The sequence below is a fragment of the Lissotriton helveticus genome, chromosome 8, assembly GCF_964261635.1.
Source record: "Lissotriton helveticus chromosome 8, aLisHel1.1, whole genome shotgun sequence".
NCBI classification, from domain to species: Eukaryota; Metazoa; Chordata; class Amphibia; order Caudata; family Salamandridae; genus Lissotriton; species Lissotriton helveticus.
In genome coordinates this window covers 1,667,538,992-1,667,566,471 of record NC_136069.1, presented here as the reverse complement: position 1 = coordinate 1,667,566,471, position 27,480 = coordinate 1,667,538,992, and the positions used below count along the sequence as shown (strand labels likewise).

General features: G+C 47.7%; 1 protein-coding gene across 4 annotated transcripts in view; it reads right to left on the bottom strand.

Annotated features, from left to right (window-relative positions):
• The window catches only part of LOC144773613 (transient receptor potential cation channel subfamily M member 2-like), a 1,994,366-nt gene that overhangs the window by 99,287 nt on the left and 1,867,599 nt on the right, over positions 1-27,480 (bottom strand). The window contains exon 30 of one of the 4 annotated variants that reach the window (XR_013600027.1): positions 17,977-18,022. The exons of the other annotated variants lie outside the window; for them this stretch is intronic. The gene's annotated coding sequence lies outside the window, so the exon portion shown is untranslated. The remainder of the gene's footprint in view (positions 1-17,976; positions 18,023-27,480) is intronic. 4 annotated transcript variants of the gene reach the window in all.

Sequence of the window (27,480 nt, the reverse complement as noted above, 5' to 3'; positions counted from 1 at the left end):
GCAGATGCATGAGAGGCACGAGAGTGCACAGATCTATTGGAGTCCCTAGAATGAGATCTATCTCTTCTAACCCCAAAGTTAGGCCTGCTTATGGATAGCACTGGGGGTCCCCCAGTTCTATCCCTATGTAGGTCTAAGTTGGCCCTTGTAAGTCTTCTGACTAAAGGTTGCCCATTGTCTGCCTCATCCTCAGATAAGTGTCCCTCTCCCCTACCATCTACATTCTCTGTTTCAGGGGGGTTAGAGTCTGGATCACAAGCTTCACCTTCTAAGGGGGGCATGCTCCCATCTGGATTAGAGGGGCCTGTGTTAGAAGCCCTTCTAGCATCATATGTCTCTAAGATACCTAACAGAAAGGAGAAGGTAGGGTTAGAACCCTGTTTCAGTCCCCTGGAGGTACACAATTGTCTCATCTCCTGGAAACTGAGTGATGCATATCTGGAAAGGACCTGTGGAGGGTCACTAACCACTAGGGGAGTCACTGAAGTCTCTCCATGGGAAGACATGCTTTCTAGTGAGGTGCAAGTGATGCACTTACCTACACTATGGGTTTTCCTACTGATCCCTTGCTAAGAGTTGTAGTCAGGGTGTGCTAGGCCCTTCTACTACAACAGCTGGTTCAGTAGAACTCAGAGTATTTCTAAGCGTGTTATATGTACCTATGGTACCTTATGTGATCTTTCAAATGATATTTCAAGATTATATTTGGTAAAAACAACAGCAAGCTCAAATCCCAACCGCTGCACACCAATGTGAGAAGTTGGCCTGATATATGATGCTCACTAGTTCTGGTGATCACCTTGTATCAGTCCAAACAACCCTTATGGTGATTGGTTGTAAGTCAACCTTATACAGCTATCCTAATGGTAGCATGGACAAAGCAGTTTTAGGCTAAACTCTTTTGGCATGTGAAGCCAGCTGTTTTACCACATATAACCCCTTGAATACCAGATGAAAGGACACCACACAGGTTGTTATGAAAATAAACAATATATTTATTAATAACAAACACCTCTGAACTCTTTATGAGATCAGAGAGGCTAAGCACATGACAATCTCTTAGGAAAAATACGATAAGTTGCACAAAATTACAATGGTGCCCTAGGGGCACAGCAAACCATATACCAAGTAAATGGGATGTATGACATTACAACGCATGCTTATACATCGCATGCCTTTACAACGTAAGTATTACAACGCAGCCCATTACAACGCATAGTGCTTTGGGGTGCTGGATAGTGAATAGTTTAATTTACTATTCCAACTCCAGTCCCCGTGGACACTAGGGAAGGTTATTGGATAGTAAAATAACCTATTCCCTATCCTATAGTGCCCCGCAGAGCAATGCGTTGTAATAGTTTGTGTTGTAATGGTTGCGTTGTAAAGGCTCTGCGATGTAAAAGTTGCGTTGTAAAGGTTGTTTACCAAGTAAATGGTATAAGGAAATCGATAGAAGGAATGGAGCTGTCCAGAGGCTGTAGGATCGCTGGGACTACACTATCCTAACTTTAGGTAAGTAATAGGAGGCCCAAGGGACGCGTGTGCAGAGTGTGAACTCACACGCGGGATGAGTAACAACGTCTATGGACAGTACAGTTCAAGAAAAAGGTGAGTACGGACAATCCTGACTGGTTAGGACTAAAACGACTGTGAATCTGGACACTAGGGGAGTTAATCTACCCTTGAGCACCGAAATGCTCTTGTTACCTCACCCACGGGCTGCGGGTGCATAGGTGCGAAGTCGTGTCGGGTTTCTGCGTTGAAGTCTATGGAGCCTGGAAGAAAAGATGCAGCAGGCGACCAGGAGGAAGATGTCCGGTGCGATCCACGGGTGGATCAAGGAAGAAGAGGACCTGAAAGCAGGGGCGGCAGTGTTCAAAGTCACTAGCCAGTGACCGGTGTGGAACCAGGAGGAAACCAGATGCTGTCGTCGCGATCAGGTGAAGAGTGGACGCTTGTCTCTGCAGCCACGTGGACCAGGAGGTGTCTTCGACAACCAGGATGGAGGCACGCGCTATCCCACGCAGGGTCTCGCTGTCGGCGGTGTCGGATCCGGATTTGGAGTCAACAGGCCTTGGCAAAGGCAACCCACGCGGTGAGTGGAAATGGCGTCTGGAGTGGACCAGGAGGGTCCGGGGTGCTCCTCTTTTGGAAGGGAGCAAGGGCCAGTCTGGAGCAACCAGACCAGCAGTATCGTTTTCAAAGTTCGTCGTCTAGGAGGTCACCAGCCAGCCGGCCAGTGACCAGGCAAGGCGTCGAGCAGCAAACAGGCAGAAGGGCCCCACGCAGATCTCGTGGATGCTGGAGGGATGATCTTTGGTGCAGGAGCTGCTCGGGGCTGGGGCTTCTCAATCCCCAAAGCACTTTGTCGAGTTTACCTCAGAAGTCGTGCTGGAAGCGAAGGGCAGTTTCTCCAAGATGGCCAGTCCCACGTGTCTCGTCGCACCCACGGATCTCAGCTGTGCTGCAGATGTGAGTTGAGGTTGGAGAGGTCTGGGAATCCGGGTCTCGTCGGGCTCTGAAGTCTGGATCCTCGAGGGAAGACAAAGTGAAGCTGCTGGACGCTTGATGGTGCCTGCAGTTGCAGGGTGGACACTCCTTGCCCACAAGGGAGATTCTTCAGTCTTCAGTGGAGCAGAACGTCGAAGTCCAGAGTTTCTTCTTGTAAAGTTGTTCAGGATAATCTAATTTGGAATGGGACCAGCTCCTACCTTTATCCTGCTAAAGGAGGCTGTACTACGACTAGGTCCCTCCTATGGGTGGGACCAGGAAGGGGGGTGGTTACATCCCCTATCCTTTGTCCGGTTTCGCGCCAGAGCTGGGGCAGGGATGCCCCAGCAACTGGTTTGAACCGGTGTATGCACAGGACACCTTGTGTGCCTCAGGCATGTCTCATTCCTTTCAGGCCTGTCCTACCCAATACACAAAATCCTGTCTGGGGTGGTGCTAGCACCTCCCAAGGCAGGAAACCCTTTGTCCGAGCCTCCCTCGCTGGAAGGACTCCCAGCAGCAGGAGGTCAGACTTGTGTCTGTGGTGGCAGCATCCATTTTGTGATGCCAAGGCTCGAGTTAACTTTAACCGGGGTTCACAGTTACATACATGTCGTGTCCCTCTAGAAGGGTGGAATGCTACCCCCGTCGCCAGAATTGGCGAGGGGGTAGTATTCCAATTCGTATGACACCTTACTCGACATGTTTTGATAATACTATACCAAAGTTAGCATTCAACCACGAGGATTATAATGCACTTAAGAGTATATGGTATAGCGTTATCATGGAACAGCTATTAGGACTTGGTTCCGCAAGCTGCAGACAGGCTCAGCTCATGCCAGAGCACCATCTCACATAATTCCAAGCACTCTGCCTTCAGGATTGATAAGGCCTGCCATAGGAGTGACTGATAGGAATATATGTGTCCATTTTAGGGTTAGATATAGGTATACTATATCTACAGCAAAGGGTGATTACACTACCTTGCCCCAGCTGTCTTACCAGCCAGTTTTGTCTGTTTAGATGGCCAGCCAGGGGTGGCATAATACATGCTTCAGCCCCTGGTAGGCCCTGGGTACACCTATTGCCTGGGTACCTAAGGTACACTGTACAGAGACTGATAAGGTGGCCCAGTACCAATTGGTAAATGCACCTAAAGTACATGGTTGTCAATTTAGAGAGAGAACAGCTAGGCTGTGGGTATGATTAGCAGGCCCACAGCCAGGGAAAGTCGTAAACCAGTGAAGCAAAAAGCAAAAATCTGGGGTGACCATAGGATTGCAGACCCTACTCTCCTACAGGGCCAATGGGCACCTTACCTGGGGTGGCTACACCCTCTATTATGTCACCTTTCTATGGGAGGGGCATAGAGCTAGCACTGATAGGAGGGGTCCCCCCATGTTCATAATGGCCGAGTTGTGCTTCACCTCGCTTCCTCTCACCTTAGAGGTGGGGTTGGCAGAGGTGGGCACACCTCCTACCTTTTTTCTATTTTCCTACCGATTTTCCCACCTAAAGTGGGGGTGTAAACCAGAACCTACCAGATGCTGCTAGTAGCAGAGGATGGGTGTCGCATTACACAGGCGGTAGGCTCTTGAAGCTTCCCTCTTCGAGCCCTGGCCCAGCCTGGGGGAGGTGACATGATACCTCTGCCCAGGATGTGCATTATTTCTGGTACTAAAGAGAGGGCCTCTCTACCCAGGGGCCCAGAAACATGGCTGGTGGTGGCTGTCTGCCTACAGCTTCCTGGCCCTAGGTACCCAGGGTACCATTTACTAAGGACTTATAGGAGGCAGAAGTACCAATTGGAGGTTTGTTTTAGGGAAGGAGCACTGGCACATGGGACCTGGGTGGCGGGGACCCAGTGTACCACATTTGAGACTACATCAAAACCAGGCAAAAAGTGGGAGGGGGAGGAGGCACTTTCTCACATACCTCCCCCCCAAAAACAGAAGAGGATGAAACTAACCTCCCTGGACAGTCTTCATTTTCTAAGTGGAAGAACTTGGAAAGGCAAACTGAATTGGCATGGGCAGTTCCAGCTCTAAGTTCCACTGTAAAGTCCATTCCCGGTAGGGATATGGACCACTTTAGAAGTTTTGGGTTCTTACCTTTTTATGTCTCACCTGAGTCAGCGCGCATGCGCTACTCTGCGAAGCTTCTAGTAAGGACTTTAAACTCGGACCACACACTCGTGTGTGTGGTCCGAGTTTACATCACACACTATTGGCCTTTGCGCGCGTCTTTCTAAGAAAGACAGCACGCAATTGGCCACAGGCGGGTGCATGTCCCTCCTTCTCTCTCCCCTGACCAAGAGAGCTCAGGAGTGAGCAGCAGCACGGCCGGGTGCCAGCTGCATACCGGACATTCCTTTTGCGGCCGCATTTGTTTGTTTTCCCTTTAAGGCTCCTGTTTCATCCTTATCGTTGAAAGTAGAGGCTCGTAAAAAAACACAATAAATTACACGTCTTCGGGCGACAACCTCGCTTCCATTCCAGCCTCATTCCTCATGAGTTCAGACTCGAGGCTCCCCGAGCGCGTTTGGCAGAGGCCAGCTGTTCCACGCATGGGATGGGAAATCGGTCCGGGCAGCATGGCCAGAAAGGTCTGCTTCCTACACACTTCTTTCATCCCTCGGCGGGGGCGAGGAGGGCTTAGAGGGGAGAAGCTGTGGCTCTTTCCGCACTCTTAAGGCAAACCCTTGTTAAGATGCAAACTAACTGGATTACTGAAAGCCCTGGAGCTAGTGAGGAAAAACCAGCGCGTTGAATACCGCTTGTGAGAGTGGAGGAACTACGGACCGAGAACAAATGCCCATCTTACTGAAAAGATGGCGCGCAAACAATGCGGGCACTGTAACCTCTTCCTCTCTTTTAAAAACTGTCTGGAAACAAGAGAAATGTGTGCTTCTAATCTCGCAGATGACTAATAAATAAACACTGAGAACATTTCAGTACCAATACAACACTATACTTCTAGTTTTGTCCATATTTACTAATTAGAACATGTTTGCAAAAGGCCAGTTGGACCTCACTGTTAGGCAGCAGACAAGTCCAATGGAGAATTAAATCGGTCATTAACCTCCATTGAAAGTTCGAATGTAGAGCTGCAGCAGTATTTTTGCACTTTGCACAAGGGTCCACGTAGGATTTTTTAGTAATCTTGCTTGTAAAAGATATTTCAGGAACAATACACACTTGAATATCCAAAATACACATCGAGGGCATGATTTGGGAGAGGTTCGCCCAGCTTGAGTGGTTTTCTTGAGAGCATGAGATTGACAGAATATGTGATTATCATCTAGGCCAAGTAACGAACTGGCTGAGATTTTGCAGAGCATCTACCTTTCTGCAGAAGAATAGGAGAACATGCCAGCCCTTTTCTGACCAGCAGGACTCGTAGGAAATATATTTATACTGAAGAGCTGTACTAGGCTCTGTGGTCACTGTACAGTCTGAAAGTGTTTCCAAGAAAAAGGGGCACGTTTTTAGAAGTTTAAGGCACAAGCGGTTTAATTTTTTTTAGCTGCCAGTACTTCTGGGAAGGGGTGTGACACCCCCAAATAAATGAATTATTGGCAGCCCTGAGATGGGTCTACTTTGTCAGAATATTTTGCTGTGCACCAAGAATAAAAGACAAAACACTGACCTGTTATGTAAAATAGGATCTCTCTCTCTCTCTCTCTCTCTCTCTCTCTCTCTCTCTCTCTTTCTCTCTCTCTGGATCTTTCTTTCTTTCTTTCTCCCCCCCCCCGATAACCTGGAATCCCAGCTTGCCCACATTGTGTGATCCTCTCACTCACTGACTCAATGAATGACTGTTATACAGGTACTATTTCCCACCTTCACCCTCCTGTTATTTATGCCCCCGTTGCAAAAGAAAACATAACAAGCAACCATTGAGACAGACAGATAGAAGTTGCAAGCATTGAAAGGACAAAAAAAAAACCTTAAGACATTTATTGTTAATACTTTTTTAATATGATTGTTCAGTTGTAGATAATGCTTTCTTGGTCATATATAAGGTAACCAAAATGCTTCTGACACTTCTTTATTATAACTTTTCAGTACGCTGCAGACTTATGTACAGCACAAAGTCTTAAAGACATAGGCAAAGTCAATATCTCTGGCTAAACACTTTTAAAGTCCCAAAGGCGAGATCTATTGGCTATGCCAATGCTTGTTTCTGTTGTAACCACCTGAGTGCTCTGAACTAGGAAGGGAGTGCCAAACAGCTAGGGCCTCAACTTCTTCAGGGCCAGACCACAGCAAAACTTTCTATGGTACTCCAACGCTGTTCTCTAGGGAGTAGTCTTATTAAAGCAACAGGTTTGTCATGTCCATCATCTGTTTGGGCTACGACTGTACCTAACCCATGCTCAGAGGAATCTGTCTGCACAATGAACTGATTGGTATATTCTGGAGCTTTCAGGGCTGGGGCGGAGCACAATGTATCCTTCAAAGTGTCAAAAAGACTTTTGACAGTCCACGGTCCAGTTTACTTTCTCTGGCATCCTTTTGGAAGTAAGTTCTGTGAGGAAAGTCACTATGAACCCGTTGTCCTTCACAAATCTCTTATAGTACTCAGTAAAGCAAAGGAATGCCCTTACTTGGGTCTGGGTTGTGGGAGCTACCTAGTCCAGAATTGTCTGGATCTTGGGTTAAAGTGGCGGAACTTGGCCTTCACCTACCAGGTGACCCAAGTACACAATCTTTCCCTGCCCTACTGGTACCTGCTTGTCTTGATAGGTGAGGCGGGCACTTCTCAGAGCCTCCAGCACCTTGACAAGGTGGATCAGACGGTCTTGCCAGGTGCAGCTGTAGGCAGCAATAATATCAAGATAAGCGGCATTAAGGGATTCCAACCGTGACTTTGTTCACCAACCGTTGGAAGATGGCCCGGGGATGCTTTATTCCAAAGGACATCACAGTAAACTGGAAGCGGCCATTTGGAGTGGAGAATGCTGATTTTCCTGTTGCTAAAGGGGTCAGACTTATTTGCCAGTACCCAGATGTGAGATCAAAGGTACTAAAACATTTGGCTGCCCCTAACATCTCTATTAGTTCATCTGCTCTAGAAATTGGTTGAGAATCACTTTTTGTCACAGCATTGAGATCCCTATAGTCCACACACAATCAAATGTCTTTCTTTTCACCCTTGGAGTGAGGTTTGGGGACTAAAACAACTGGGATGGCCCAGGAGTTGGCCCAGGAGCTTCAATGAAACCAATCCCAGCATCATGATGACTTCAGCGTGGATGCTGCCTGTAGGAAAGTGGGATGTGCTTTCATGGTTACCCCCACTTTTTGCCTGGGGTTATGCTGTTTCTTACTAGTCTGACTGGGATCCTGCTAATCAGGAGCCCAGTCTCTGTGCTCATGGTAAGTACTTAGCAAAAAACACAAGATGATGGATGGAATGTTGCACATTGGCAAAGCATTGACCCCCAGCCACAGATCCGAGTTTAGTCCATTGTCATTTGGCTCACCATGCCACCCCAGTACAGACATGGCCATATGCAAATCAGCCTTGACAGTGTGCCTCATGGGAACAGTCCAGCCCGAACTGCCAAGCCATGTCTTCCCTGGACCAGAATCAAGCATTCTATGACCGGTTTCTGGCTATCAGCCGTCATCAGCCAGGATAGCTTGACTCCAGTGGTGTAGTGAGCACGGGACCCATTTTCTGGGCATACACTTCCACACATAGGGCGAACTGCAAAACGCACAAGTTACTACTTATGTAACGATATATCTGTAAGAGACATTAGTTAGTGATAGATTCCTTACCTTAGAATATCCCCAGGCGTCAGACTGGATCCGGAAATTTTTGCGTAGCAGTACCCTTGCGCGTCGGTAGGCGTCGTCTGCGGCTCCGCGTCCGTCGTCGGCGTCTTGGGCGCCGTGATGATGTCATCGGAGTACTTAGACGCTGCCTCCGCGTACTGACGTCAGTTCTTAGACACAGCTTTTCCGCGCCAGAAACGCAGAGCCATGTTAAAAACCAACACTGGTGCCATTGAAACTAGGGCCCTGAAAGGGGATGACGTTAACCCTAGATATGGGTTCGCAGAACGGGGAGGATGGGCGGTCGGTAAGGAATCTATCACTAACTAATGTCTCTTACAGATATATCGTTACACAAGTAGTAACTTGTGCATCTGAAAGAGACACGTTAGTGATATATTCCTTACCTTAGAATAGATACCCCAGCAATACCAACCCCGGTGGTGGGTCTGCGAACCAATAATCACACCAGAAAGTCCTGGAGGACGGAACGGCCAAAGAAGCCATCCCTCCGGACTTGACTGTCCAGGCAATAGTGTCTTACAAATGTGTGCAGCGAGGCCCACGTAGCTGCCTGGCAAATGTCCTGCAAGGGCACTCCCCGGCCCAGGGCAGTTGTAGTCGCCGTGGCCCAAGTGGAATGAGCCCGCAATCCAACAGGGGGCTCCTTTTTAGCCAAGGAGTAACAGGCCTGGATTCACAAGATGATCCACCGGGAGATGGTCCGCTTGTGCACCGCCTTTCCCTTCTTAGCGCCCACGTAACCAAGAAAGGACATCCACCCAGAACTGGCGTGTGTGATCCAGATAGAATGAGAGCGCACGTTTTGGGTCCAGACGGTGGAGTTGCTCTTCCTCTTTAGAGGGATGCGGTGGCAGAAAGAAGGTAGGCAAGGTGATAGACTGCCCGATGTGGAAGGCCGTGACAACCTTGGGCAGGAAAGATGGCCTAGTCCGCAACACAACCTTGTCCGGATGGACAGAAAGGAAAGGGGGTTTAGATGAAAGAGTCTGGAGCTCACTCACTCTCCTGGCAGAGGTGATGGCAACCAGGAAAGCAGTCTTCAGAGTAAGAAGGCGGAGAGGACAGTTGTGAAGTGGCTCAAAGGGAGTGCACATCAGGAATGTAAGAACAAGGTTCAAGTCCCACTGTGGCATCACAAACGGAACAGGAGGGAGCGTGTGTGTGATGCTCTTAAGAAAGCGATTTACAATAGGGGACTTGAACAAAGAAGGTTGATCAGGCAGAAAGTGGATCCACAGCCTTTGCTGTGCGCCATGCCACAAATTTATTCCACCTGCAGGCGTATACCGATTTTGTGGAGGGACGCCTGGCTGCCAGAATAACATTACAGACTTCAGGAAGCAAGTCAAATGGCCTCAACTGTCGCCGTGCAATCTCCAAGCATGGACATGGAGACTGGACAGGTTCGGGTGGAGGACCGTCCCCTGCTGCTGCGACAGAAGGTCCTCCTGAAGAGGCAGACGAACCGGGGGATCGACTGACATACTGAGTAGCTCTGGATACCAGTACCTTTGTGGCCAGTCCGGAGCCACAAGGATGACTTGGGCCCGGTCGCGCTTGATCTTCTTCAGCACTCTGGGCAGAAGTGGTATAGGCGGAAAGGCGTACAACAGACCCCAACTCCACTCGCGACGAAAAGCGTCTCCGAGCGAGTGCCGCCTTGGAAATTCCAACGCGCCGAACTGATGACATTGCGCGTTCTCGTCTGTGGCGAATAGATCTAACCAAGGCTCTCCCCAACACTGAAGGAGGCCTTGCGCCACATCCGAGTTCAGACGCCATTCGTGATCCATCATGCACCGACGGCTGAGCTCGTCCGCCCTGGCGTTCAGCGAACCTGCCAGGTGTTGAACCACCAGGGTCACGCCCTGATGTTCCAGCCACTGCCAGAGACGCAGAGCCTCCTGGCAAAGGGTCCACGACCCCACCCCGTCCTGTTTGTTGCAGTACCACATGGCGGTGGTGTTGTCCGTTAACACCTGCACTACACTCCCCCGAACAGAGGGGAGGAATGCCTTCAGTGCAAGACGATTCGCCCGCAGCTCCAAAAGGTTGATATGGAACCGGGACTCCGCCGGAGACCAGATGCCTCTGATATCCGCCTCTCCCATGTGGCCTCCCCAGCCCTGGAGGGAGGCGTCCATCACAACTACGTACTCCGGTTGGGGAAGGGAGAGGGATCTGCCGCTGACCCAATCGCGGTCCGTGAGCCACCACTGCAGCTGTCTCGCAATGCCCTCCGAGATCAGGACAATGTCGGAGAGGTTGCCCTGATGCTGGGCCCACTGAAACTTCAGGTCACACTGCAGAGCCCGCATCCGCCACCGGGCATGATGCACCAGAAGGATGCAGGAGGCCATCAGCCCCAGAAGCAGCAGCGTCAACCTGACCGAGATTCGGGATAAAGGCTGAAAGAGAGGAATCAGAACCTGAATATCCCGAACCCGCTTGTGAGAAGTTGGCCTAATATATGATGCTCACTAATTCTAGTGATCACCTTGTATCAGTCCAAACAACCCTTATGGTGATTGGTTGTAAGTCAACCTTATAGACCAGCTATCCTAATGGTAGCATGGACAAAGCAGTCTTAGGCTAAACTCTTTTGGCATGTGAAGCCAGCTGTTTTACCACAATATAACCCCTTGAATACCAGATGAAAGGACACCACACAGGTTGTTATGAAAATAAACAGTATATTTATTAATAACACACACCTCTGAACTCTTTATGAGGTCAGAGGGCTAAGAACATTAACCTGTACTGTTCAGTGGTTAAGCCAAACCCATCAATCAGTGCAGTTTTCAAGACTTGGTAATCGTTAGCATCCTCATCTCTAACAGTGAGGAGCTTATCTCTACCTTTGCCTTCAAAGGAGAGCCACAATATAGCTGCCCACTGACTCTGGGGTACCTGCTGTACTTTGCAGGCCCTCTCTAGAGCAGTTATCCACTAGTGGATATCATCTCCTGTCTTATAGGAGGGCACTATTTTACTCAGGTTTCTAGTATCAAAACCCCATTCTCTATCCCTAGGGATATTGCTGTCACCAGTGGGGACTACCCCACTCAACTGTTGCTCTCTAGCAAAGGCAAGCTTTTCTTTGGCAAAGGCAAGTTCTTCCCTCTGAATCCTCAGATTAGCTTCCCTCATCTTTGCTTCATGCTCTCTCCTCTGAGGGGAAGTCATTCTCCTCTGAGCAGATGCATTAGAGTGCACAGATCTGTTGGAGACCCTAGAATGAGATCTATCTCTTCTAACTCTAAAGTTAGGCCTGCTTAAGGATAGCACTGGGGGTCCCCCAGTTCCTTCCCTATGCATGTCTAAGTTGGCCATGGTAAGTCTGCTGACTACTACAGGACCTTTGTCTGCCTCATCCCCAGATGATTCCTCTTCCTCCTCCTCCTCATCTACATCCTCTGTTTCAGGTAGGTCTGGATCACCACGAGTACCTTCTAAGGCAGGCATGCTCCTATCTGGATTAGAGGGGTCTGTGTCAGCAGCCCTTCTTGCATCATATGTCTCTAGGAGACCTAACAGAAAAGGAGTGGTAGGGTTAGAACCCTGTTTCAATTTCCTGGAGGTACACAATTGTCTCATCTCCCGGAAACTGAGAGCTGCATATCTGGAAAGGACCTGTGGAGGGTCACTAACCACTAGGGGAGTGTCTGAAGTCTCTCCATTGGTAGACATGCTTTCTAGTGAGGTGTAATTGATGCACCTACCTACATTATGGGTTTTCCTACTGATCCCTTGCTAAGAGTTGTAGTCAGGGTGTGCTAGTCCCTTTCTACTACAACAGCTGGTTCAGTAGAACTCAGAGTATTTCTAAGCTTGTTATATGTACCTATAGTACCTTATGTGATCTTTCAAATGATATTTCAAGATTATACGTGGTAAAAACAACAGCAAGCTAAAATCCCAACCGCTGCACACCAATGTGAGAAGTTGGCCTGATATATGATGCTCAGTAATTCTAGTGATCACCTTGTATCAGTCCAAACAACCCTTATGGTGATTGGTTGTAAGTCAACCTTATAGACCAGCTATCCTAAGGGTAGCATGGACAAAGCAGTCTTAGGCTAAACTCTTTTGGCATGTGAAGCCAGCTGTTTTACCACAATATAACCCCTTCAATACCAGATGAAAGGACACCACACACGTTGTTATGAAAATAAACAGTATATTTATTAATAACACACACCTCTGAACTCTTTATGAGGTCAGAGGGCTAAGCACATGACAATCTCTTAGGAAAAATAAGTTTAAGTTGCACAAATTACAATGGTGCCCTAGAGGCACGACAAACCATATACTAAGTAAGTGGAATGTGAAAGTCGATAGAAGGAATGGAGCTGTCCAGAGGCTGGAGGTTCGCTAGGATTACGCTATCTTCACCTTAGGTAAGTAATAGGAGGCCCACGGGACGCGTGTGCAGAGTGTGAACTCACACGCGAGATGCGTAACAACGTCTATGGACAGTACAGTTCAAGTTAAAGGTGAGTACGGACAATCCTGACTAGGTAGGACTAAAACGACTGTGGAACTGGACACTAGGACAGTTAAACTACCCTTGAGCACCGAAATGCTCTCGTTACCTCACCCACGGGCTGCAGGTGCATAGGTGTCAAAGTGTGTCGGGTTCTCGCGTTGAAGTCTATGGAGCCTGGAGGAAAAGATGCTGCAGGCGACCAGGAGGAAGATGTCCGGTGCGATCCAAGGGTGGATCGGTGAAGAAGAGGACCTGAAAGCAGAGGGGACAGTGTTCAAAGTCACTAGCCACTGACCGGTGTGGAACCAGGAGGGAACCAGATGCTGTCGTCGCGATCAGATGAAGAGTGGACGCTTGTCTCTGCAGACACGTGGACCAGGAGGTGTCTTCGATGACCAGAATGGAGGCACGAGCTGTCCCACGCAGGCTCTCGCTGTCGGCGGTGTTGGATCCGGCATCGGCGTCAACAGGCGTTGGCAAAGGCAACCCACGCGGTGAGTGGAAACGGCATCTGGAGTGGACCAGGAGGGTCCAGGGTGCTCCTCTTTTGGAAGGGAGCAAGGGCCAGTCTGGAGCAACCAGACCAGCAGTGAAGGTTTCAAAGTTTGTCGTCTAGGAGGCCACTAGCCAGCCAACAAGTGACCAGACAACGTGTCAAGCAGCAAACAAGCAGAAGGGCCCCACGCAGATCTCGTGGATGCTGGAGGGCTGGTCTTCGGTGCAGGAGCTGCTTGGGGCTGGGGCTTCTCAGTCCCCAAAGCACTTGGTCGAGTTTACCTCGGGAGTCGTGCTGAAAGCGAAGTGCAGGTTCTTTCAAGATGGGTCGGTCACACGTGTCTCGTCGCACCCACGGATCTCAGCTGTGCTGCAGATGTAGGTAGAGGTTGGAGAGGTCTGGGAATCCGGGCCTCGTCAGGCTCTGAAGTCTGGATCCTCAAGGGAAGACGACAAAGTGAAGCCGCTGGACGCTTGATGGTGCCTGCTTGTGCAGGGTGGACATTCCTTGCCCACAAGGGAGATCCTTCAGTCTTCTGTGGAGCAGAACGTCGAAGTCCAGAGTTTCTTCTTGTAAAGTTGTTCAGGATAATCTAATTTGGAATGGGACCAGCTCCTACCTTTATTCTCCTAAAGGGGGCTGCACTACTGACTAGGTCCCTCCCCTGGGTGGGACCAGGAAGGGGGGTGGCTACACCCCCTATCCTTTGTCCGGTTTCGCGCCAGAGCTGGGGCAGGGATGCCTCAGCATCTGGTTTGAACCGGTGTATGCACAGGACACCTTGTGTGCCCCAGGCATGCATGGGCGAATTTTGCAAACTCGCGGTCCGCGAACTTGCGAACTCGCGATCCGCAAAATTCGCGAATTCATGCGAATTTACGAATTTGCTGTTTTTGCCAGTTCGCGAGGGTTTTGTACAAGTTCGGGAACGCGAACCTACTTGTGTGGTCGCAACGGTCGCGACCATGTTGTTTCTACGTGTCCAGCCTGTTAGCGACCCTGTGTTTCATCGTGGCCACCCTCCGGTTCATCACTGCCCCCCTCTGGTTCTCCAATGCCACCCTCTGGATCATCATTGTCCCCCTCTGGTTTATCACAGCACCCTCTGGTTGATCACTGCCACCCTCTGGTTGATCACTGCCATCCTCTGGTTCATCCGTGCCACCCTCTGGTTCATCACTGCCACCCTCTCGTTTGCCACTGCCACCCTCTGGATCATCACTGTCCCCCTCTGGTTTATCACAGCACCCTCTGGTTCATCCCTGCCACCCTCTGGTTCATCACTGCCACCCTCTGGTTTGCCACTGCCACCCTCTGGATCATCACTGTCCCCCTCTGGTTCAAGGCTGCCACCCTCTGGTTCATCACTGCCATCCTCTGGTTCATCCCTGCCACCCTCTAGTTCATCCCTGCCACCCTCTGGTTCATCACTGCCACCATCTCGTTTCCCACTGCCACCCTCTGGATCATCACTGTCCCCCTCTGGTTTATCACAGCACCCTCTGGTTCATCACTGCCATCCTCTGGTTGATCACTGCCATCCTCTGGTTCATCCCTGCCACCCTCTGGTTCATCACTGCCACCCTCTCGTTTGCCACTGCCACTCTCTGGATCATCACTGTCCCCCTCTGGTTTATCACAGCACCCTCTGGTTCATCCCTGCCACCCTCTGGTTGATCACTGCCACCCTCTGGTTCATCAATGCCACCCTCTGGTTGATTGCTGCCATCCTCTTGTTCCTCCCTGCCACCCTTTGGTTCATCACTGCCACCCTCTGGTTTGCCACTGCCACCCTCTGGATCAGCACTGTCCCCCTCTGGTTCAAGGCTGCCACCCTCTGGTTCATCACTGCCACCCTCTGGTTTGCCACTGCCATCCTCTTGTTCACCACTGTAGATTATGGGAGGAAAGCAAAGCACACCTTCCCAGCCTCAACTGAGATGAATTAATTTGGGGCTGGTTAATATGTCACTGAATTTGTGCTTCAAGTCTGGCACCTGCTTCCTTAGCTGTAAGACCTTCCTGTTGCAGTTATTTTTTTTACAGGAGCAATGTGCCATACTTGTAACTATTCTCTGACCCTGCTTTGAGGGTCAGAGCAGGGTCAGAGAATAGTTGAAAGTAGGCAACTGAACTCTGGAGGGGCCCCTCAGGAAGCACTACAGGGAATGGTTACAAATTAGTTTGAACTTTTGCACCTGCTAAGTGCTTTCAGTTTTCCAAAATTTGTTTTTCTTCCATTTCGCGAGATTTGCGGGACGCGAAATCGAACTTGCAATCCGCAAATTCGTGCGAATTTGCTGATTTCTCTTTTTTTTTGCATGTTTGGGCGGTTTTTCTTTTTTTTTTGCGTGTTCGGGCGGTTTTTTGCTTCTTCGCGGGCCGCTTGCAGCGCACCGACTCCGAGGTTGCCCATGAGGTCATGTACGGGCGCGGCCATCTTGTTTGCGTGACGTGTTTCCGTTTCCGGCCGCTCGTTGCGAGTTCGCGTCGTATGCGGCGCACGATTACGTATTTGTGAGCGTTTTTGCGTGCTCTAGGGGGAAATATCGCGCTAACTTACCCACCCGGTCCTCTATGGGCGCGGCCATCTTGTTTTTCATTCACTGCTATGGTTTTGGGCATGCTACCTCTCTATCCACCTTACATCTTTACAATCCTATGTTTTTCTGAACTTTGTTTTTTTTTTTTGCTTATTATCTCTCTCTTCCATTTCCTACATCTATATTTTGTGTTTTTTTAAACTTTTTGTTACTTTATTACCTACTTTATTTCTTTTGCTCTCTCTCTTATTTTTTTTCACACCTATTCTTCTTTCCTTCCTCTTGTGCCCAGGACCATGGCTAAGGGAGGCAACAAGGGGAAGGGCCCAGCCCCACGTACCCGCTCCCTTGCGGGCGTTAGAGGGGGGAGGAAGTGCAGCCCAGGGAGATCTTTTCTGCGGTGGAGGTGGCCGCCTTGCTGATTTTTGTCCAGGTCCACCTCCCTAAGACCGTGGCAGCAGGTGGGCGGATTGCTTCCGGTTACGGCCTCCGGGAGCATCGCCAGCTGTGGGACACGGTGTGCCGGCGCATGCATAAGGAGTCTGGGGTCCGGCGCACCTACCACCAAGTGACGCACCGTTGGAGTGACATCTCGGACCGGGAGCATGACCTCGTCGACCTGCTTGGTGTGGAGATCCCTGGGCTTGGTAAGTAGCTATTTAATACCTACTTTTTTTCCTTCTGCTCTGTTATATTGCTAATCTATTTTTTTCCTGAAGAGTACGAATGCTGCTGATTAGATTACATTGCAGGTAAATTAATGTTTAAATAGCTTCTGTTATTGCAGGTGCTCGCCTGGTTATTGGCGTTGCTACTATGCTTACTTGTTTGCAACTTTTTAGTCATTTGAGAGCATTACTACGTAATGCTAGAGACAGTAGACTCAAGTCTAGTCCTTCTTTGTACTCCTGCTGCTGCCACTTTGAAGAGATAGTGGTGGATTGATACGTTGAGTATACTATTTATTACTTGTTCTAGGACATTTGTTAGTGGTCTGCAATCATGATGACGGACTGTGTCTGTCACGCGACGCCTTGTGCTGCTGAGTGATGGCAGTCGTAGTAAAACCTTTTTGTTGTTGATGTAGTTAGTGAATTACATAACTTTCCTATTAGATGGTCTGCGAATCCTGCAATACTGTACTACTATCCTCTTAGTTGACCAGATCAGATGCAATTGATGTTAATTTGTTTCCCCGACATAATTTTAGATTGAGTACAAAGAAATCAAATATTTCCCAAAAAACAATCATCCATGTTGTGTATCTTTATTTCATGATCACCAGAAGAAACTCCCAGGGGCAAGGCGACGGCGACAGAGACTCCGGTGGCAGAAGTTGGACAGGAGCAGTCCCTTCCAGGCTCTTCTGCTGGCCCCAGTAAGTTGTCTTATTGTTATCTTAATACTTATACTTCCCTAACTTTTACAGCCCCTATTTATTATAAACTGGTTCCTAATAAATAATAATTCTATGTTTTACAAAATAGTCTTGCATCTTCTTCTAATGTAGACTACTTTCTACATTCTTATCCTGCCTCTACCATCACTCTCTGTGCTACTACTATTTACAATTATGAGTCGGTCTGTGTAGGTAGCTAAGCTTGCCCATTCGGCAAACGGTGTGAAACAAAACTCTGATACAGCAATAGCTCTAGGCACTGAGTGTAGTCCTCTAGGTTGCCCTTGCTGTCTATTCCAGTCTTCTTAATGTAAGTGCTTTGACAATTTGCAACAACAAAATGTAATTGTTTACACCAACTAAAAGGTAGCAGTGTCCTTTTTGATTTGAGAGGAGCACATCCCATACCGCTAGTGTTTCAGGGACTATTCTGCACACAAAGAAGTATGGACAAGATGATAGGTGCAGTTCGTCTTTCGACATACCTCAGTCCGAACAGAAGTTGAACCCCCAATCCCCTGACCGACTATCTAGAATGTCTGACCAATGATTTTTACGACCCAGAAGAACAGAAGAAGACTACCTCCGAGTCCCGGCCTATCTGAGTCACTGAAACATGACTGCCAAGTGCAGTAGTTCAAACCTTTCAGCTCACTCACTCTTAAACAAAAACCACACAGTGTTAGTTAGTTTTAAAGTTTTATTTTCAATTAAGAAATGAAAACACAGTACTGCTGGTGATGACTTACTAGTAGTTGGAGAATTGTCTGGCAGAAGGGCAATGTAATCTTCTTTCTGTAATGAGAAAAATGGTGCCCGTTAAGCAAGCATTCATCAGTTGTCATAAGAACAAGTGTAGCATTTAATGGAATAAGCATATAAAAGGTTAACACCCTCCCCAAAACCGTTACTTTTTTTCAATCCCTGTTATAAAAAAAAATGTGTTATGTAACATTTTACATTTTCTTCCGTTACGAGACAAAATAGGGGGTTGTGTATGGCATCTGAAAATATGACATGTTTTTCCTAGACGTCACAACATCTGACGCGGCACAGATGACAACCAGTGCCGGGGCCAACAGTGCGGAGGGGTCCACTCAGGATGGGGCGGCGCCAACAGGAGGAGCTGGGGGGGGAAGACTCAGCGGCGGCGGACGGTGGTAAGTTATTATACTCCTTACTTATTGAAATATTTTTGAGTAGCCTCGCAAAGGAGTGTATGATGTACTGTACAGTAGTACACAGTACACTAGTATAAGTACACTGTACTGTCAAGAACATTTACTAATTTAGAACTACTTTTTGGACTATCACGTAGAAGACAGTCAACCTTGACTGTTAATAGCATTAGCTGCGGTACTTCTCTGGTAACCAATGGCCCCCTCTATTTCACTTCAACTCAGCTGGCCAATTTTTATTGTGATTTGTGAAGCCAAGTCATATCAGATTAAGTTTAGGGATGTGAAGAACGAAAAGTTAAAGAAGGGTGAAACGAAGGACGAGCGAGTCTTAATATTTATGACTGTAAAGAATGGTTTTGTTGAATGCAATTCAACATAAGAAGACAGCGCTTTCCAAAATATAATGAAAAGGGTGTTAGTTGGTTTTTGAAAAAAAAAAATGTTGGTAAATTTGAGACATCAAGAAGAATCATAGACGTACTTTCGAAGCCTGGATGTTATCTTCTTTATCCTCCTCGTCCATAGCAGAGGTGTATGATGTAGTAGAGAAGACGCTGAGTGGAAGAAGTATGGACAGTGGCAGTGCCACCCCTATAGAAAAGTAAGACATTCAGATCCCCACTTGCATGTACTGCTTAAAGTACTGCGAGTCTGCATCATCATGGCCTGTGTCTGTATTTCTTGGGTGAAAGCAGAGTGAGCTGCCATTATGGCGGCGAGCACAAGTTCACGTACCAGTGATTTCTTTTGCAACCCAAGAGAAAAAAAGTTAAAAAAGGCCTTTTTTGAGTACTCTCTGACTATGTAAGTAGTAGTGAGTCCACCCATAGTGCTGCTAGTGGAATTCCTGAAACTCCCTGTAATGTCACAGGCTTACAAAGACGGCGGAAAGATACATGCCAAAATGTTATACTGTTACAACAGGTATCTGTGCACACGTCGCCTTTTACAGAGTAAATGCTGTAGGTAATCAAACAACACAACCAATAGACAAACAATGTGGAAGTAGGCTTGATAGAAGTGTTTCTTCAATTCAGATTTTATCCACCACGCCCAGGCAACACGTGTTTCGTCAGGGCTAGTAGCCCGCGACTTCATCAGGGCTCCCGCGGGCAGCGGTTCCAAAGCTATTGCCACAATGGCTAGGTGCTCTCAACCGCTTCCAATTCCGACCCGGCTACCGGGTAGTGTCGAGGTTCTCGCTGATTCGTCTCAGCCATCTCAGCTTTACAGCATCTCCGCGTGTAAACTGTAAATGACTTCCGCATTTACACGCGGAGACGCTGGAAAGCAGTACGTCTTAACCTGCCGCTCACACGGATACTCCTATGGTGTGTCGCATCTTTGGTATTAACCATCACACGGACGGCTGAGACGAATCAGCTAGAACCTCGACAGTACCCGGTAGCCGGGTCGGAATTAGAACCGGCTGAGAGCACCTAGCCATTGTGGCAATAGCTTTGGAACCGCTGCCCGCGGGAGCCCTGATGAAGTCGCGGGCTACTAGCCCTGACGAAACACGTGTTGGCTGGGCGTGGTGGATAACATCTGAATTGAAGAAAAACTTCTATCAAGACTACTTCCACATTTTTGTCTGGTTGTGTTGTTTGATTACCAACAGCATTTACTCTGTAAAAGGCGACGTGTGCACAGATACCTGCTGTATCAAATATGTTTGGATCTTGGTCCTAATTGGAGGTTTAGGTTCTTCCTCCTATCTGGGGCACCCTCAAAATAGTGGTTAGAAATTATAAATAACGTCACATACGGGAGGCGCCAGTTGTGGATCGACAATCAAAAAAAACCTGGTCCGTTATCTTAAAAATGTTATACTGTGTTTGCTACTTGCTGGTGTTACTTATGCTGGTGTTACTGAGTGTCAACTTTCTGTTGAATTATTTTGACTTTATGTTAAAGACTATTGGCTACAGTATTTTCTTTCTTTTTTTGATAGATACTACTCCCAAAAAGCTCACCCGTAAGGAGATGGCTGTCCGGGCCAGGGCCCGTAAGCTGGAGGCTATTTGTGTCGAGTATCGACGGTTGTGGGCTCGGGAGCATGAGGAGGAAACTACAACAACCTCCACATCCTCCTCCACTGCCCCCGGGTCCACCAGCCACAAGCCTCCAGCCAAACGGAGCCGTGGCCCGACAGCCTCCCGCCGCCGCCGCACAGCAGCAAAAACACCAGCTGCCCCCCCAGAGCCTGGATGGTACGCCAGCGCTGCCTCCGAAAGCGAGTGGACTACCTGGAGCGCCAGGTCCAGGACCTCCGCAAAGAGCTGCGGGACGTGCAGCACCAGCTCTCTAAAGTTAAACGCCACCGGAGGAAGTGACTGTCCCTTGTCCCTTTTTTAAAGACTGTTGGGGGGTGGGAATTGGGTTTTTGGGAAAGGGTACTTTTTGATTTTTGGACATTGGTTTGGTTAGGAAGGGGGGGTGAGTTGGGGTAATTCTATTTTTGTGACGACAACAACATCCATAATTTATATTTCTCAATAATTATATTTTTCATTCAAAAACACAGTATACGCGCTCATATTATTTTGTGTGGGGGTTGGCAGTGGTTACTGGACGTTTGGTTTTTCAAACTTACCAGCATGAATGAAACATCTTGTCCTAAATGTACCAAAATGCAAGTAACCGAGTTAGTCAATTCAGTAGCCCTACTACTGTACTTTACTAGTAGTACTGTTAGGCTCTGCTCTCCTCCAAACTTAGTCCTAGCCCATTATTCTACTACCTCCCCAATATGCTTATCTTACCTGTGATTTGCGAATCACGGTTGGTGAATAAGGTTGGTTGTTGACTTGAATCCTCAACGGATGCAATATCATTGTTGTGCTGGTAGCAGTAGTGGTACACACTGGCAGTCTCACCATATGAAAAAAAGAGGAAATTAAACATTGAGTGGCCTGAGCGTAGCATTAGAAACAGTACAATAGATAGTAGGGTACAGAACAGTGCCCTAAATTGTAACCTAAGCAGTGCCAACGTAAGGTAAGCATTAAGCATTAGATTGTTCACGTCGTGTAGGAGGAGGATGTTCTTATTATCAATCCAGGATGGCGCACATGAACTTTTGGTTGCTTTGACCTTATCCTCCCCAGCAAGTGTGTGGAATTTATTGTTGTTGTCAGTCACACATCAATGAAATACCACACAGCCCGGGGGAAGAGGGTTAGGGTTTGAAAATTGGATGGGAATGGGGTTTTTTTTGGGGGGAAAGTTTGGTAGAGAGGAAAAAAACACAACATGGTCAGTAAAACAACAAATGAAGAGAAACAAATCTTTGGATTTGAAGATATCGATAAACCTTTAAAGGGACATAAAGAAAGTGCACTACTGCATGCGAGAAGTTGTTTGTTGGTAAATGGATGGTTAGCTTACTGAAAAGTAGTACTACTACTTACTGCAACTTACTAGTAACTACGAAGGAACAAGTTGGCAAACTTGGCAGTACATGGCTGCAGTCATTATGCAATTTCACTTGCCTCTCTGCCCTCTGACAATAAACACTTCGAACATTAAATTAGTGTTAAACATAGCAAAGACGTATCAAATAGCTGTAGGGATGAATTTGAAGCAGAGATCAAACAAACGCAGAGAGTCGCACTCGTAGAAGTAAGTTCAAGTTCACAAGAATATCATTGAAAAGGTAAGGAGAATTTTGGATACTGTTACTGTTTTTTGTAGTGGTCCCGTTGAATTTGTGAAGTCGATGCATCCAGCCATTCCTCTTACTCGCGGTACTCCTTCATTCCATCGGATGCTCCGTCGATCAATCTAGGTGACCAGACACACTGTCCACTGCCTGCCTGATGCAGATTTGCGGATCGCTAATTGTACGCCTGAGTAGTACATCGATGGCACAGGGTAAAAGCCTGCCTGTAATTGATGATGGAAAAATACAACAGTAAGTGTTAAAGACACCTCGGAGAAAAAAATATGTAAGGCACGCTGTGTAGTGCAAAAATTATACTGTCACTTTCAGAGATGACAATCCCCAAAATCTAGAACACCCCACATTACCCTCCCAAAAACGTGCAGAATACTGCTGCTACCTCACAGAGGCCTAATTTCAAATCGTGTCAAAACGCACTCAGAAAGTATGGCCAAAACCCCCCTTTCCCACCATGGATTATGTTCAAACGATTAGACATTACAACAAGTTTTCCAAGACCCCACCCAGTCGTAAAATAACCCCCGCCCAAACACATGCAATACAATACTGCTAACCCTAACGAGCCGAGCCCTAAGTTAAGAATAGTGGCAAACGCTTTCTTTCACTAGGCAAAATCCACCCTTTCCCACCATGGATTTTCTTCAAACCACTAGTTGCAACCAAGATTACACATTCCCACGAGTGCTGTAAGACCCCAGAACCCAGTTGCAAAAATCTAGAACACCCCCAAACACATGGAATACTGCTGCTAGTGCTAACCCTAACGAACCCTAAGTTACAAAAAATGCCACCATGATTTTCTTCAAACAACTTGCAACCAAGATTACACATTCCCACGAGTGCTGTAAGACCCCAGAACCCAGTTGCAAAAATCTAGAACACCCCAAAACACATGGAATACTGCTGCTAGTGCTAACCCTAACGAACCCTAAGTTACAAAAAATGCAAAAGGCTTTTCAGCATGGATTTTGTCCAAACCACTTTTATCGGGTATTAGACCTTCCCAGCAATGCCCCAAGACCCGCCAACCCACACGCAAAAAGCACAACACCCCCAAACAGGCAAAAAGCAAAAATGGCAAATCTCATACTTACAATATTTTTCGGCCTTCTTTCAATTCTGTCCAAACGCGCTGTGCAGCTAGGCCATAACTCCCGTTTTCCACCATGGATTTCCTGAAAAACAAATGCAATCAAAATTAGACTGTGCCAGCAGTGCTCCCAGACCACAAAACCTACCCACAAACACCCGGAACGCCCCCAAAGAGCACCTCAAAGGCAAGCAAGTCAGCAAAAACTCAAAAATGTTTTTGCCTCAGATTTTGTCCAAACCAGTTTTATCCGGTATTAGAGCTTCCCAGCAATGGCCTCAGAGCCGTCAACCCAGGCGAAAACAAGTAGAAGACCCCCAAACAGCCAAAAAGCAAAAGTACAAAAATGGGGACTTGGTCATTTTTGGGGAAATTTCCAAAATCACTCCGCGCGCGCTCTGCAGCTAGGCCCTAACTCCCCTCTGCCTCCATGGATTTTCTTCAAACCTCTTGCTATCAAAACTATCCATACCCAGCAGTGCTCCCAGACCCCGAAACCCACCCACAAACACCAGGAAGCCCCCCAAACCGGCCCCCAAAAACGCTACATTGAGCGAAATGTCAGAAAAAGCAAAAACTTTTTCCTCATAGATTTTGTTACAAACCAGTTTTATCCGGTATTAGCGCTTCCCAGCAATGGCCCCAGAGCCGTCAAGCCAGGTGAAAACAAGTAGAAGACCCCCAAACAGTCAAAAAGCAAATATACAAAAATGGGGACTTAGACATTTTTAGGCAAATTTCCAAAATCACTCCACGCGCGCTCTGCAGCTAGGCCCTAACTCCCCTCTGCCTCCATGGATTTTCTTCAAACCTCTTGCTATCAAAACTATCCATACCCAGCAGTGCTCCCAGACCCCGAAACCCACCCACAAACACCAGGAAGCCCCCCAAACCGGCCCCGAAAACGCTACATTGAGCGAAATGTCAGAAAAAGCAAAAACCTTTTCCTCATGGATTTTGTCCAAACCAGTTTTATCCGGTATTAGAGCTTCCCAGCAATGGCTCCAGAGCCGTCAACCCAGGGCAAAACAAGTAGAAGACCCCCAAACAGCCAAAAAGCAAATATACAAAAATGGGGACAGACATATTTAGGCAAATTTCCAAAATCACTCCACGCGCGCTCTGCAGCTAGGCCCTAACTCCCCTCTGCCTCCATGGATTTTCTTCAAACCTCTTGCTATCAAAACTATCCATACCCAGCAGTGCTCCCAGACCCCGAAACCCACCCACAAACACCAGGAAGCTCCCCAAACTGGCCCCCGAAAACGCTACATTGAGCGAAATGTCAGAAAAAGCAAAAACTTTTTCCTCATGGATTTTGTCCAAACCAGTTTTTTCCGGTATTAGAGCTTCCCAGCAATGGCCCCAGAGCCGTCAACCCAGGCGAAAACAAGTAGTAGACCCCCAAACAGCCAAAAAGCAAAAGTACAAAAATGGGGAGAGTCATTTTTGGGGAAATTTCAAAAATCACTCCGCGCGCGCTCTGCAGCTAGGCCCTAACTCCCCTTTGCCTCCATGGATTTTCTTCAAACCTCTTGCTATCAAAACTATCCATACCCAGCAGTGCTCCCAGACCCCGAAACCCACCCACAAACACCAGGAAGCCCCCCAAACAGGCCCCCAAAAACGCTGTAGTGAGCGAAATGTCAGAAAATGCAAAAACTGATTTTCTACAAAACACTTTTATCCGGTATTACACCTTCCCAGCAATGCCCCAAGACCTGCCAACCCACCCGCAAAAAAGCACAACACCCCCAAACAGGCAAAAAGCAAAAATGGAAAATCTCATACTTCGAATATTTTTCGGCCTTCTTTCAATTCTGTCCAAACGCGCTGTGCAGCAAGGTCATAACTCTACTTTTCCACCATGGATGTCCTGGAAAACAAATGCAATCAAAATTAGACTGTGCCAGCGTTGCTCCCAGACCCCAAAACCCACCCACAAACACCAGGAACCCCCCCAAACAGGCCACCGAAAACATGATAGTGAGAAAAAAGGCAAAACCTTTTTTGCTCTGATTTTCTCCAAACCACTTTTATCCGGTATTAGACCTTCCCAGCAATGGCCCCAGAGCCGTCAACTCACCCGCAAAGAAGTAGAACACCCCCACAAGTGCAGAGTCTTTCTTCATTGGGCGTAATCCAGCCATCTGCTTTGAGGGAAATAGGAGTCTGGAGGAGGAGGATAGAGGAGCATGTTCTTGTGAACTTGTGAACCTGAGGAATGCAGACTGCGGCACCTTCAAATCAATAAGCAAATAAGTGAAGACAGTTCTGCTGATGGGCTTCTTTTTGTGATTGATTAGGTGATTACATTTTTTATTTATATTGACTTTGCAAAACAAAGAAAGACATACACACAGGAATAAAAGTGAAAAGGGACGAAAAAGAAAGTTATTGATTCATTGGCTCATTTTCAGGGCTTGGTGTCAGGGAAGCAGAGTTCGTCCTTATACTCTGCGAATTCAGGCGGGAGTAGGTCACCTAACAGAGAAGAAATTCCCTTATCTAAGTTGGTGTCCTCCTCGTCTTCTTCCGGCGTGTATTCTCGTACTTTGTAATCTGGTGGTATGAGGTGCTGATTCATATTGATCATTGTTAACCTCTCCACATTGTTGGGCGAGAGGCGGGTCCTTTTGGAAGTTACAATGCCACCAGCAGCACTGAAAACACGTTCAGAAGACAAGCTTGCGAGTGGGCAAGACAAGTAATTTATAGCCAGGTTGGTGATCTCTGGCCACAATTCTCTTTTCCCATGCCAATACACCAATCGGTCATCATGAATATAGACCTCTGTTGGGTCATTCAGATAGTCCTGCACCATCGACTCAAGGTTCTGCAGGGTTACTCCACTTTGCTTACTTTTTGCTGGGACCTTTTCAGAAGCAAACCCAAGCTGAGTTAGCCAATTGTCTTCTTCACACAATGTTACTGTTGTGTCTGGTGCAGATGATCCGGTTGCTGGTGTCTTAAACGGCTGAGAGGTCACTTCTGCCAAGCCACAGGTGCAGAAGTGGATTCTTTGGGCTCCGGATGGCCTTCTGATGCTGATGTACTGCCTTTTCCTTCAATTTGCTGCCGTTCTCTTTCAAGCCTCATGGCTGACAGACCTAGCCAACGTTTGTACTTTGAGACTTCTTCGTCACCAAAAGCAAACAATGCTCTGGCTGCCAGTGCCTTATTGTAGCGTGTATACAGAATAGTAGCACAAATGTAATGCTGTTCTGTGTTGATCTTTTGAAGACGTTCATCGCAAAGTAGGCGCTGTAATAATTTCTCCGCCAAATCAAAAGCTTCTTGCTTTTCTTCATCAGTTTGAAACGTAGAAGACACCTCCTTCAGTTGGTGCTCTAGCATGCGCAACAATGGGATAGCTTTTCCCAAACTACAGTCCTCCCTGCTGACTGCACGCGTGAAGACCTCAAAAGGACGAAGCATGTCTGTCAGGCTTTTAACTAGCTCCCATTGCTCTGCATGTAACCTCAGGTCCTTCGCAGCTGTACCCAGTGTAAGGAAATACTGATCGAGTACCATAAACTGCTCATACAGACGCTCAAGCATGTAGAAGGTTGAGTTCCAATGTGTTGCCACCTCCTGGATGAGTGCTTTCACTGGCAGTCGACGTTCATGTAGCAAGCCCCTCAGATGCTTCCGGGCCTTAAAAGAATGGCTGAAATGTGTGCACATTCTTCGGCAGGTGGACATTAACTCGCACGCTGGACTTTCTTCACTCAAGAATTTTTTAACAACCAGGTTTATACAGTGCGCCAAACACGGCACTCTGAAATAGTGACCCTTATCCATGGCCTTAACTACATTGGCGCCATTATCCGTGGAAACATAACCAATCATGCGTTTTTGGGGGATAAGCCATTTAAAGACCTTTGTGTTAAACTCCTGCAAAATGTTTTGTGCTGTATGACTTGTCTCCATGCCAAACATGGCTAGTGTTGCATGTTTCCGAGCAGCTTTAAAAACGTTGTCCGTGTCAACACCTGCCCTTAGCTTTGCTGTTACTCCTGAAAAAGAGACCCAGTGTTAAGTGATGCACATGTAATCAGTGCCTGCGCCACTGGTCCACATGTCTGTTGTCAGATGTATAGTGTGAACAGCACTCTTCTTCAAAGCTGCCGAAATCGCCTCCTGCACATCTGCATGTAGTGCTGGAACCGCAACTCTGGCAAAATAGTACCGGCTAGGAACCTTCCATTTAGGGCAGAGCGTTGCCACTAATTCAAGAAAACCAACCCCTTCCACAAAAGAAAAAGGGAGAAGGTCCAGCGCTAGCATTTTAGCC